This window comes from Leptopilina boulardi, unplaced genomic scaffold (assembly GCF_019393585.1).
Source record: "Leptopilina boulardi isolate dan_hultmark-lab unplaced genomic scaffold, ZJU_Lbou_2.1 LbouV2_280, whole genome shotgun sequence".
Classification (NCBI taxonomy): Eukaryota; Metazoa; Arthropoda; class Insecta; order Hymenoptera; family Figitidae; genus Leptopilina; species Leptopilina boulardi.
The window spans coordinates 1,375,056-1,389,936 of record NW_026137841.1 but is presented as its reverse complement, the minus strand read 5'-3'; the positions used below and the strand labels follow the sequence as shown (position 1 = coordinate 1,389,936).

General features: G+C 29.6%; 1 pseudogene; it reads left to right on the top strand.

Moving 5' to 3' along the window:
* Positions 1–166: 166 nt before the first annotated feature.
* LOC127282112 (putative nuclease HARBI1) lies at positions 167–9,569 on the top strand (annotated as a pseudogene).
* Positions 9,570–14,881: the final 5,312 nt, after the last annotated feature.

Genomic DNA, 14,881 nt, shown 5'->3' with positions numbered 1-14,881 from the left:
CGAAAACGGATTAAATCTCGCCGATGGGAGACTTATTTCAGGTTCGCTTCTTGCAAATTCAGGAGACAATCTTATGCAACATTGTACTTGTGGTTTAAAGGAATCTTTTGGAAAAACAAAACACCCTTGTCGCTTCTGTCTCGCGGAATAGGCTAAGGTTAAAAAAATGGTCGAAGAGGACAAGAGTCTCTTGCGTAACAGAGAACAACATGATGAGCCAGTAGAGAGATCGAAAGAGCTGTTGGCCAAGAAAAAGAAAAACTAATGTCAGACTATGGAATCAACGGAAGAAGTATCTTTAATGAATTGCTTCAACATCACATAACTGAAGGAGCACCTCCTGATCTTATTCATGATACGATTTTGGGATCATTAATAAGAACCTTGTAAAACTTATGTCAAAGTGTTATTTTGAAGAAAATTACAATTGATGAACTAAATAAGAGAATAGCTGCTTTTGACTTTGGTTACTCTGAAGTTGACAAACGTCCGCTTACTCTAAAGGCTTCGCATCTGGTCCCAGGCGCTAGTATAAAATTATCCGCAGTTGAAATGTGGACCCTTGCGTATGCATTGCTATTTATTATACAAGATATTGTCGAAGCAGACTGTCCGTACTTTGCAAATTACATAAATTTGTTACAAATAATGTGTATTGTCTTTGGATACGAGATAAGCCGTGGAATGGTTGACGCTTTGGCTGACCTTATTGCGGAATATTTGCAAACCTATACGGAACTGTACGGTGCGCTAATTCCAAAGCAACATTTTATGCTTCATTATCCCAGGTTAATTCTATTTTTTGGACCGCTTGCTACATATATGACCTTGCGATTTGAAGCAAAGCATCAGTTTTTCAAACGGATCACTCAAGAAGAGTAAATTACAAGAATTTACCACTCACCTTATCTGTAAGACACCAACTGAGACAGGCTTTGGAATTGATGAAGCCAATGATCAAACAAGTGGAATTTGGCCCTCAGAAATTTGTTATGAATTACCGCTTACCATTTTCTCACTTGTTTCAGGAAGGAGAGCTATTTTGTACGTCATCGTGGGTAAATGTTAACAGCGTGAAATATGTTCCTAAAAAGTGTCTTCTTGCTGTTGGTTACTCAGAAGAAAATGAACCTAAATTTGCTGCATTGAAAGTAATCCTTAAATATTCGGAAGGGCCAATTTTCGTTTGCAAAAAAGTTAGAACTATTTCGATCGATAAGAACTTGTTGGCTTACGAAATATCCATTGAAAACGATTATAAAATTTTTAGACCCAGTGATTTCCAAAATCACGAAGTTTTTCATTCTCACAGGTTTAAAAATAAATCCTATGTCATAGTAAAAAGATGCTTCGGGGACTTGTATTGAAAAAATTTGTTTAATGATTAACCCTCTGATTACTTAAATGACCGTTATCAACGAAAATCGAAAATTCGAAACTCTGGTAATGATTATGGAAATTACGTGTTAGGGCGTTAGAGTGGGGATCAGCCAGCGTAGGCAGAGGGTTAAACAGTAATTTGTTGAATAAAAGAAATCATCGCATACTTTTCTGCATCTCATCAAAAAAAAAATTAAAACTTCGCTATATTGTATTGAAAAAGGGCACATGTAAATATTTGTAAATATTTTTTTCGACTTATTTTCCATCAAAACGATAAAGTAGTGTTGGAAAATCAATTGTTTACATCAAAGATAAAAATCGCCGTATAATTATGTACATCTCATTCAGAAAATTTTTCGAGAATTCGTTATAGTATTTATCGCAATGAGACATTATTTTAAAAAAGCCACATGTAAATATGTGTTTAGAATTAGATTTTTTTCACAACTTCCTTTCGATCTAAAGGATAAATTAGTTTTTAGAAATGGATTTATAAGTCTCTACATTTCATTCGAAAATATTGTTAAGATTTCGTAATATTAGGCCGAAAAAGGTTACACGTAAATTTATCCGTTTGACAAATTTTTTTGCATAATAAAAATAAATTGTTCATTATAAGTTACGGAATTAGCGTTTTATTCTCTACATCTTATCCGAAAATATTGTCGAAACTTGGCTATATTACTCGCCACAAGACGAAAACTCATGGAAATATTTTTCTCAAATTTAATCTCTTCTGGACTTTTTTTCCGTTGAAACTGATACTCTTAAAGTTTGAAAATATATTTTATAAACCTGATATAATTATTTATTTTTTTAGGAATAGTTATCACTAAGAAAATGAAAGTGCCAATGATGAAAACAACAATGCAAATAGTCAACGTATGAAATATTATGATATACACACTTAATGGATTCATTGGAGGATTTATTTTACGAAATGATCGATATTTTTTAAAAGTAGCTAAAAGTTTTAATTTTTTTATTGATGAAAAACACATTACAAAGTAGTTCACGTTGAGTAATGCGTTCGCCATAATTTTATCGTAATTATAAACAAGGAATAATCTTTTTAATTTTTCCTTAGTATGGAAAATAGAAGAACCGGTGGAATTTAATGCTATCGAAATTAATATTGTTATGAGATAACAATTTCAGTTCAAGAATTATTTAGCAATTAAAATTATTATATATTCTTAACATTTAAGAAAACAGTTTGTTCATTTTATAAAATTTTTTTTAAATTGAAATTTTTAAACTTGTGCAATTGATTTTTCAGAATAATGAAAAAAAACAAATAAAATTTCAACAATGAAAAATAATAAAAATTGTTACAAAAGTTAAGTATTTAAATTACCAGTAGAATTGAAAGCAATCAAAATTAATCTTGGGTAAGAATTTCTTTTTTACAAAAATTAATCACAAAAATGATTTCAACAATCAAGTAACTCGCGTATTTACTTTCAAACTTTTTGTTTTGAGAATTTAACATTCTCTCAATAACCTATACTAACAGATGTCAACTAACGTTAAAAAAAACAATTGATGTCAAAGTTTTGTAATAAAATGATCCAAATTGTAGATCATTTTGATCTCTTTTTCGAATGAATTTGATCTACAACGCTTTTTGATACCTCCCGATTTCTTTCCCCCTCCATATGGAGGGGGAAAGAAAAATCCAAAAACTAACTTTTTTCTAAAACTACTGAAGATTGACCGATTGCACAAGATAAAATAAATTTAGCCATGAACAGGATTACAAAGTTAATTCAAAGAAACAGCTTTCCTCAAGAATTTAAACAATTAGACGACAATAAAACGGTACAAAAAACAAGTTGTCTATAATTTCAACCCTTTTCTAGATAATACCCTGCTAAAAATAAAATCACAAAACGTCAAAAAATTAATCAGGATCTCTGACGTTTTGAGACTGTTTTTGTTACGATTGCAGTCACAGAACCCCACAATAAGTGAGGTTTAGTCAGAGGATCGTGACTATTAAAAGTATTTAATAGTATAGTCGTAGTCATTGTCGCTTTCCCTTTTATGTCCTTGTCTTACAAACGTGATGCCATATATAATACGTACGTCAGAAAAGGACAAAAAGAAATGTATAGGCCAGAAGGATCTTTTATGGTTTTATGGCTTTGCAATGGAAAATTAAAAATTGCTGCATTTAAAAAAAATAGTTTTTAAATATTATATTTGTAATTACATGTTAATACAATTACAACAATATATAATTTTTTGCAAATATTTTTAAATTATTGAAAATTAATGTTAATTAATGGAGTATACTCTGTTCCAGGAGAAATCGATATTTTTCTGCGCATCTTGTTGTAAAAGGGTGTACTTTTAAATGAAAAAGGCGTTTCCTAGATTTTTTTCAGAAAATTATAGCCAAATATATGAAAACGATTGTAATATGTGTTGATTTTCCTATGACTAAAATCAATCTTTAAAAAAATTGAAAGAGAAAGCTTATTTGCTGAAACAAATAATAATATACGCCTCCTTGTATAGTTTTCTGCGCGTAAAGAGCCCAAATTCGTCTTTAAAAATATCGATCTATCCTGAAACAGAGTATATATTGTTGTATAATCATTATGTAATTTTAAAGTTTTTACATAAAGTTTTATATCATTGGAATCGTTAAAATCTAAAAATTACAAATATTATTATTATTATTAATTACAAATTTAATCAATTTTTTATTTTGGGTACCTCTCTTGGAGCTTTTTTTACAAAAAAAATAAAATGTAGTGAGAAAAACTTTTCAGAAAACGTCAGGCCCATAAAAACCATTTAAGTCATAATTAGACAGCAGCATCACAAAACATCAAAATAGTCTCAAAACGTGAGGTATTTATGACGTTTTGAGACTGATTTCTGATTTTATTTTTAGCAGGGTAAGATAATAAAGGTAAGGGGGGGGGAGATTAGTATACGCAGAAATTCTAGAGTCTTAAAAATTTCCAATTATTCTCTCAAAAAGTAATCATGTTACAAAATTAATAATAATTAGAGATAAGCCGAAATGAATACCAGAATTATCAGCACCTTGTACAGAGTTCGACATCAATATTAGCTAATTAATGATCGAAATAATAAGTAAAGGTTAATTCAGTAATTGTCCAGTTATATGTTAAAAATTCCATAGCATCGAGAATTGGAACCGATCCTCGAGAAACAGGTACAAGACCATAGACAAATGCTGATTTTGCTCAATTGACATTTAAAAACAATTTTTATCTGACACTATACTTTATTTTAAGAAAATAAATATGAAATATTTAACATTATTAAATTCTTCGTCCAAGCGCACAAAATTCAAATTTTTAAGTATATTTAATTCTGGGAAAAAACAAATCAATGTCACATGTTGTCTAAAACCATCGACAATTGGTGCACCTACCTTATCCACATTTTTTACAATTTTTTCACAATTTGAAGAATGTATTTTTTTCAAAAAAAAATGTTTATTGTAAATTTAATATTGTTTTGTCAAGAAACTTAATTCTTGCATTAAAACGAATCGATTAACCTATATAAAGTTCATATTTTACTGAAATCTATAAATTAAATCATTTTTCTGAATTTTTGAAAGAAATCGTTTTTTGTATTTTTTTAAATAACTCTTTCAATTAAATTTTTAATTATTGTCAAAATTGTATTCCTCTCATCAAAACAAATCGATTGATGTATATTATAAAATTTAAATTTTAATTAACAAAAACAAAAAAAATAATTTTGAATTTTTTTAAAACTAGTAATATAAGTGTTTATTATGATGAGCAAGCTTACTGGTCATGAAAGGAACAACTTTTTTTATGCTGCATTCATGTCTAAATTTAGTGTTTAATCATCATTAAAAGCACAAAATCTTAGAATTTATCTCTCGTTAAAAACTGGGTTGAAACAAAGCTGGTTGCTACATTTTTTTAAGTATTTAATACGTTTTAAGTTTTTTAACATTTTTGTCTAGGTTAATGTTATTTAATGAACTTTCGGCTTTGGCGTACACAAAACAATGTATTAATTTTTTGGAAAATAACGGATTGGGTATATGGTCTGAGCAGGCAGGTGAATCGATCCATCACGAATTTTTTAAATTTTGGGGAAGATATAAGATGAACCTGATTGACGACCCCATGAATTTACAAAGGCTTAAAAAAAGCCGTAGTTGAATTTTTCTCGCGTCATATTTATGCTTTTCTTTAAATTTTTCCTTATTTCGTTTATTAGTGTCCCTATAAAAAATTTTATTTACATCATGTAAGAAACAAATAATGAAAATAAAAAACTTAAAAAGTATTTTAAACAGAAAATAAATAAAAAGCGAAAAAAAATAAAAAAAGGGACCAGTATATCACCACGTTCACGTCGTTGGTTCTGGGGGCAAGCAAAGAGTGAAATTTAATTGAAATAATGAAAGTTATTCATAGAAAACTGCGTTCTAAAACTATTTAAGGGGGAAATTCGTATAAATTCACGTTTTCTCAGGAATTTTTTTTAAAAAACTGGTAAAGTTTATTGAATAAAAGTAAAGCATACCTTAAAGTACACAATATAAGCTTTATAAAAAAAGTTTTTATTAAAAAATGTTACAAAATGGCGCCGTTACAGGCGTTTGAAGTCACAAATCTCAACTAAAATTAAAAATCAAAATTTTTACAGTTAAAATACGCAAATACGCTTTGCATGATGAAGAGAAAACTAAAAAAAAAATTTGTTGAAAATTTAATACCATTTTGAAAAAAAATCACTTTATTTTGTAAGCAATGTTCAAAAACAATTGTCAAAAGAAATTTAAATAAAGGAGCTCGTCATGCAATAGCCAGTAAGATAAAGAAGATTTGTGGTAAGTTTGATTAAAATCGGTTAAAAATTGGTTGAGCTACATTGCACGGCGCACGAAAAAACACGTTTCGAGAAAAACGCGTATAAAGTTTTTGATACATAACCCTATTGAAAAAAAACACGTATAATTGTACGTATAATAATACGTATAATTATACGTATTATTATACGTATAATTATACGTATAATTATACGCATAATTATACGTATTATTATACGTATAATTATATGTATTATTATACGTATAATTATACGTATAATAAGACATACGAATTTGAAACAAGAATTATACGTATAATTATACGTATAATAATACGTATAATTAATTATACGTATAATAATACGTATAATAATACGTATAATTATACGTATTATTATACGTATAATTATAATTCTATTAAAAATAGAATAATAGAATAGAATAGATTAATTAGTAGCAAAATTGCGCTGAAAATTTTTAGAAATTTTAAAATGCAAATTAAATTTCACGAAAAAAAATATCGTCGAATGTCAATTCAAGCAGTCACCCATCCAAGTACTAACCGCGTCCAACGTTGCTTAACTTCTGTGATCTGATGAGAACTTGTTCCTTCGCCTTGGTGTTTCCGCTGTCTTGTCTTGATTAATAACTTTGTCGTATAAGTATCACTAAAAGTGAGGTTAGGTGCGATACAATACTTATACGACAAAGTTATTAATCAAGACAAGACAGCGGAAACACCAAGGCGAAGGAACAAGTTCTCATCAGATCACAGAAGTTAAGCAACGTTGGACGCGGTTAGTACTTGGATGGGTGACTGCTTGAATTGACATTCGACGATATTTTTTTTCGTGAAATTTAATTTGCATTTTAAAATTTCTAAAAATTTTCAGCGCAATTTTGCTACTAATTAATCTATTCTATTCTATTATTCTATTTTTAATAGAATTATAATTATACGTATAATAATACGTATAATTATACGTATTATTATACGTATTATTATACGTATAATTAATTATACGTATTATTATACGTATTATTATACGTATAATTATACGTATAATTCTTGTTTCAAATTCGTATGTCTTATTATACGTATAATTGTACGTATAATAATACGTATAATTATACGTATAATAATACGTATAATTATACGTACAATTATACGTATAATTATACGTACAATTATACGTATAAGTATACGTATTATTATACGTATAATTATACGTGTTTTTTTTCAATAGGGAAAAGTAGTGTTTTAACTATTGCCTTGAAGACATTATGTATTCGAAAATAACTATTGCACTAAAACCAAGATTTACCTATCACTTGCTTATTGTGCTTGCTAATGACAATTTATAAAATTGTATTGACAAGAAACCGAAAGAATAGAGGGATCTCGTGCTCATAGGGTGTTTTCGTCATTAACTCTAAGTTAACTCTAGAGTTAACAGGGGTGCTCAATCAGTTTGAAATTCGAATTTTCAATTTGCGTTCGGTAAGTGGCCGAAAACGTAAATCCCTTACTTTGATTGAGGCAGAATTTGAAGTTAGTGACAACATTTGAAACCTGGATAAGGTTCTAGTAAATAAATGTCAAAAATAAAATATTTTCCCCAATTTAAATAAAATTCCCTAAAAAATTATTACCAGACGACTTAGAGTTACCTTAGTTTTTTCGCAAGAGTCAACAGAAAGAGTCATATCATAACCTATAATAATTGGTAAAAATTGACATGTGTTTTTTTGAACTTTCCATTGCAATTATTATTTTACTGTTATTCATTTAACATAAAAGAAAAAGTCGAAGATAAAAATCGATGAAAGTATGTATATGTCAAAGTAATTAAAATTTTTTTAAATTAATTAACATTTATGTTTTTACAATTAAATATTATGCTTCTTAACTTACTAAATTAGTTTATTGTATTGTTAAAAGAAAGAAATGTTTTTTGATGTAAACTTTATTGTTTTTAATATAAAATACAAATTGATTATAAAATATAATCAAGAGATAACTAATATTTTTTGTTTACTTTTATTTTGTACCTGTAATGAAATTTTGATTATCGTAATGATTAATCTATACCATGTATTGAAATATATTATCAGATAGAAAAATTTGAAAATTAACTTTGACTAGATACAATCTGTTTTTCTAAATTATTTTTTTGTCGAAAAAACTCATTTTTCAAGAAAATAATTTGTAATTTAATAATTTTTAAGTTCATATACTTTAAGGTAAAATATGATTATTTGTTTATTAAAAAGTGCAATTTTCGTAATATAAAGCGCATTTTTTGATAATAATCATATTTTTAAAACGGTGCATTTTTGGAAATTTGCTCCAGTGACATTTCTGGAACGAGAACGCTTTTTTCTATTAGAAATTGAGTTAATTCTTGTAGAATAATTCTTCATACTCTAGTAGTAGTTCAAATATATCTAACAAGTTACATAATCTTTCCAAGCAACTATTGGGAAAAATAAAAATTAGATTACCTAGATTATGGCCAATACTGGTTTTTCCATATAAGAAGTACACCAGATAAAGATAAAGTTACATGAAAATTAGGTTTAATATAAATTAGGCCAAGTAAGAATTATTATATAAGACAATTGTTTTTGTTTATAGATCGATCGCTGACCGATTTGGTGTTTCTAAATCAACAGCTTGGACATCTATGTTAGATATGGCGTCTGCTCTTTGTGCACGTGTCCAGGATTTTATTCAATGGCCTACAGGGGAAGCTGTTGCAAGAAACACACGAGAGTTTCAGGCATTTGCAGGATTTCCAGGTGTCATCGGAGTTGTGAATGGTTGCCACATTCAAATTAGGGCACCACACGAAAATCCTGCACGTTACGTAAATAGAAAAGGATACTCTTCTATCAACATACAGGGAATTTCTGATCCTAAAATGAAGTTTATTCACGTTTATGCGGGTTGTTGCGGCAGTGTTAATGATGCACGGGTATGGCAGATGAGCGATATTGCAGAAGAGAGTGGACAAAATTACAAAAATTACTTCCCTGCACAAACGCACATTTTAGGGGATAAATTATACCCTACGTTGTTTAATTTGTTGCCGCCGTACACAGATTATGGCAATTTGCTAAGAGTGCAAAGGTACTATAATCTGCTTCATGCTAGAACACGTCAAATAATTGTGAGGACTTTTGCCCTTCTTTTGGGTCATTTTCGAAGACTCAAATATTTATACCTCGAAATGTCGCGTACGCATCTCTTATTATTCTTGCTTGTTGCTGTCCTCATAATATTTGTAGATCTTTAAATGACCAACTTGATGACATTCCAGTAGTAGGGCTGTACCATTTCTAAAACACAGGTAATGCAGGTATCTACCTTACCGCGCGGGACTGTGGATGGTTGGGAGTGGGTGGCTGTTGGTGGCGCGCAGTGGATGACTCAAATGTGAAAGGTGCGCGGCAGATTTGCGCGTACGGTCACCGGGGCCTGTTGGTAGTCCATGCGTCAAGTGGGGATGGAGTTCAGTGGTGGGATGTTGTGTATGGTGGGAACTACATGTACCTCAGGCGATTCCCGTGGCAAGGAGAGTCATTCTGTTACAGCTTCCAGTATCAGCAGCAGCAGACCTTCAGCACTCGCAGCAGTAGTATTAAAATAGAGAATCCCACCCACATTCCTCCCACTTGGTCACCCTCTACCACCCAATCACGTCATTTTAAACTTCCCTCCCACTTTCCACCCACTAATTTGCATGCCGATTATATTTTTCATGGTATGTAACTCTTTTACCATATACTAATGTTGTTTTTTAGAAGAAGGCGGCACTTATTAAAACTTCTTTTTTCCATGGTAATTCCCTATTTTTCAATGGTAACTCTACTTTATCATAGATCGATGTTAGTGACTGTTGTCGCAAGATGGGGCTGTTTCTCGCGGGAATTTTTGAATTTTTAACCCCTTTGCATAAGTCCCTATTTTTCAGTGGTAACTCTACTTTACCATAGATCGGTGTTACCGACTGTTGTCGCAAGATGGCGCTGTTCCTCGCGGGAATTTTTAAACCTCTTTGCATAGGTATTTTTTGAAAATTCTACCCACTTTCCTCCCACTTGGTCACCCACTACCACCCACTCATTTGCTTATTTTTTTTTTTTAGCTACCCTCCCACTTTCCACCCTGTTGACAACCAGAGTGGGGTTTAGAGTATATGTTGAGCTGCATGCCCCCCCTTTCTCTTTCTCTCTCTCTTTTCATCAACTTGCGTGCGCATTATTATAAAAGAGTAGGGATACATAGTATATGGTGAGTTGCGTGCGCAGTTTATTTTTTTTAAGTGGGAGAAAAAAGAAGAGTGGGGCTGATGGCATATAATGCAGAACACAAGCCCGGAAATAGCATAACTGTTACAAATATACTGAAGCAACAACATCCACAGCATTAGCATCACTACTCCATCTTCTATAAGGTATATATTCTACTTTAACTCCTTTTTTTAACCCACTCCCCTCCCAGCTTAATTTTGATTTTTATATTAAAATTTTCCATTTACTTCTGCTTACAGATATAAAAAGAAATCATGGATTTACAAAAACTCAACGCTATTCGTCACATGGAAAGTTTCCTGCCAACAAAACCGCTTGCTGAGTTGACTCCAAATGCTTTATATACTGTAACCAAAATAAAGAGGGTGCAGACAAAATTCGGAGGTAGGATTGTAGCAGAACTATATATTACATTCAACACTTTCCTCCCAGCGGTTCCCAAGGTTCGCGAAGCTGTTCGAAGCTGAACCTGCATCATTCACAATGATGGAAGAAGCCGCGCAATCTCAAAAATTACAATTAAAATATTTCGGCGGCAAGTTTAATGTAACCGAATTTGAATATAAGTAATATTAAAAAATTATTAAAATATAAAATAAAAAAATAATTGTAATATAAAATTGTAAATATTCATAATGTGAGAAAAATAAATGTATTAATTTACATAAAAAATGGTTTTTTTTTTATTTTACCTTCATTATTAGTCTTAATACTAAGGGTATAGGTTCAAGTAATAAATAGACGTTTTTATATTTTTTAAAAACTAATAAATTTATTTATTCAGATAAAGTATTTAAAATTTATTATACATAAGATTCAGAATTTTTATAAAAAGATTTTAAAGTACTATAAGTACAATCCACTTCATCGACGCCATCTGATAAATTTCTCAATTCTTTCGAAACATGCAGAAACCAATTTCGGAGAATCATAACAATGTTTACAGCACAATGATTAGTTTGAGTAATATGATGTGTACATGTAGTTAACAATGATTCAGTTTTAATATTTTTAATCGCTGGACAGTCTATATCTTCTAAATTTTGTACATTTAACAAATATTTTTCTAACCACTGCTTTTTTCAACACCTTTCGTGTAGATAGTTTTTGCACCTCGTAATGTTTCTTGTATAATAGTACGCAGTTCATCATAAGATACATCTCCAGACATCCAGTGGATTCCATGAGAATAATTGTTTGTTAGCCAGAGATTTTCACTTTTATAACGTTCAGGTAGTGAATTCCAAGCACATGGAGGTTCAAAGAGGTAAACTCGAGGCTGAGCATCAGCTTCAAAAGGAAGTATAGCCAATTCATTGAAAATGAAATCGTTGCAGGGTTTCTTGAAGCCTTGAACGTCTACAATGAACTCCATCCTGGAATAAAAATAAATTTCTATCTCAGGAACGTGAGTTATATACCTCTCAGTTCAACCCCCCCTCTACTTTCATTTTACCCCCTCCACTGCTTTACATCTTCTTAACTATACAGCTGATTGGTTTATACTGTACAATGCGATCATGTATGATGAGGCAATAAGCAGTTGTTTCAGCATTGTAAATCGGATTTGTCTCGAGAAATTCATGTAATTCGCGTATCGACATGCTGCTCACTAGACACATAAGAAACGTTGCAAAACTTTTCCATTTCATTGGAAACTTCAGTCAAACCAACAGTAAATAAAACCCATTTTGCAGAAACACTGTCTGTAATTCCTCTACCGTGTGTCAACCCTCCGCTGCATTTCATCGATCTCATTAACTCGATTGTCATATCTGTCCACATTCCAGTCCAAAATTTTTCTATCCTTCTAACGGGAAAAATCCCGATTTACAAAATTTATCGTATTCAAATAAATCCATATCAAATGTAACATTCAATTTCCAGTCCGTTCGGCTTGAATAATTTTTTAACTATTGTTACCATCTCAAAGTACTGAACCTAAAGTTGACTTGTCAAACCATTTTTTTTTGTTTAAAACATGTTTGAAAAATTCAACTTCGGTTTCATTCAAGTTTAAATTATAAATGATCAAATCAGCCAAAGCTGCTTGTAGTAAAATGTGACCCCGAACAGCTCTGAAAAATGCATGTCCCGTTAACGCTTTGTCTGCTGAATTTTCTGCATAAATGGTACACAAGGATTCTTTTAAGGGGGGGGTAAGGTTAATTCCATGAAAAAAATGCATATTTTTACGAATTTTTTTTGGCTATACAGAAAGAGTTAATATATTTATTAAATTTTTATATAATAGTACAACATTTGAACAGTATTTCACCAAAGTTTCATTGCAAAATATTGAGAATTGATCGAGTGACAGTACATTTCCTCTGGCTCCCAAAAAAAAAGTTATTTTGCGGTATTCACTGTAACTAGCAATAGAATCATCTAAAACAAAAGAATCAAAATGGATTTGTTAAAGGAGATGTCTTTCTAGGGATCCCTGGGAGGGTTGTTTTTTTTTTTTTAATTTACTCACTCGATCAATGCTCAATATTTTGCAATGAAACTTTGGTGAAATACTGTTCAAATGTTGTACTATTATATAAAAATTTAATAAATATATTAACTCTTTCTGTATAGCCAAAAAAAATTCGTAAAAATATGCATTTTTTTCATGGAATTAACCTTACCCCCCCCCCCTTAAACCACTGCCGTCCATAATAAAGCCAATTGCGCCTAAAAACGACATAAGGGTGTGAAATCCACCGAGACCTAATAGTTAACTTTAACTTGTCCAAAAGTTAACTTTAACTTTTTAAATATTTACATGATTTTTACATATAACTTTGACAAAACTTAACTTTAACTTTTCAAATAGTTCACTTTAACTTTTCAAATAGTTAACTTTAACTTTTCCAAATGTTAACTTTAACTTTTCAAATAGTTAACTTTAACTTTTCAAATATTTACATGCTTTTTACATATAATATAGATAATATAGATAATAATATAAAAAATTTATTATTAGAAATTTCCCGTAGTCTAAAAGTAATTTATAACTACATGCAATATTTAAGCAGATCTAACTGCAACAATGATTTTACAAAGTAATTGAAGTTAAAGAGTTAGAAGAAAAATTATTAACATTTAATTAACTTTTAACTTGTTTTACGATTATGATTTTTGATGATTGTAAATGTTTTATCCTCATGGGTACAATGGTATCGAGGATTTTCATGTCCATGAGTGTGCAATACTTTTCGTCGCAACTGTGAAATGTAATCAAAATAGAAAAGTGTTATAAAATGTAAAAGCAAGTGATGTAAGAAACTAGTAAATTCCTTTGCATTTTAAGTGAAATATAGTTGTCAAAATTTATTATTACAATGGAATTCGAATCTGAATACGCCTCTTTTGTCGAAAAAAATTATTATTTATCAAACAGCGCTAATGAAAATGATACAGTCACGGTAAGTAATTATTTTATTAATCTCGATATAAACACTTGATTGATTGAAAATAAAAACATTTTTAATTATTATTAATAAATTAAATTTAAAAAAGTCTTACATTTATTAAATTGTAAAAATTTTTATTACTAAATTACTCTTTAAAAAATATAGTCAAAATTATTCATGCATATTTCTGGATTTTATGCTAATAATAGTATTAAAAAACTATAATATTTATATTTTTTTCATATAAGGTACAATTTTTATGAATTGAATATTCAAGTCGAAAAATTTTTATTTAACTGAATTCTTATTTAGCCGAATTTTTTAAAAATGAAACATGAAAAATTCAGATTAATTTAAATTTTACTTCATACAATTAATAAATTGACAATATTTTATAATAATAACACTTACAATTTGGAATTATAATTTTTGGAGAATATTCATGCATTCTCTTAAATTAATAATTGAATTATTTTAATTTCACAGATTTATAGTATTTTATCTTAAAACTGTATTTATTAATTTATTCAGTGTTTCAACAATAAATTGAAACTTTTAAACAAATATTTAATTTTTCTTTAGTGCTATAAAATATACATTGTAAAATAAATAATTATGTCAATAAAATTTTTATACAGCTTAAAGATTCCGAGGGTACAGAATTTTTGGAAAAAATGAATATCGATGAGGTTGACGAATTAGAAATAGAAGAATTTTATATCAAACCCTGCTGTGATTTAAAATGTAATAAAAAGATACCAAGGGAGGAAACAGTAAAGGGAAGGTTTGTAATTATTTTTTATTTACATATGGTATTATTAATTAAAATCATGGTTTTTATTAATATTTCATCTAATTTGAAAATGCATTTCATTTAATTTTGCAAAAATCGTATTTTTTTAAGCAATTGAAATATATTTTTTTAAAATTAACTTTCTAA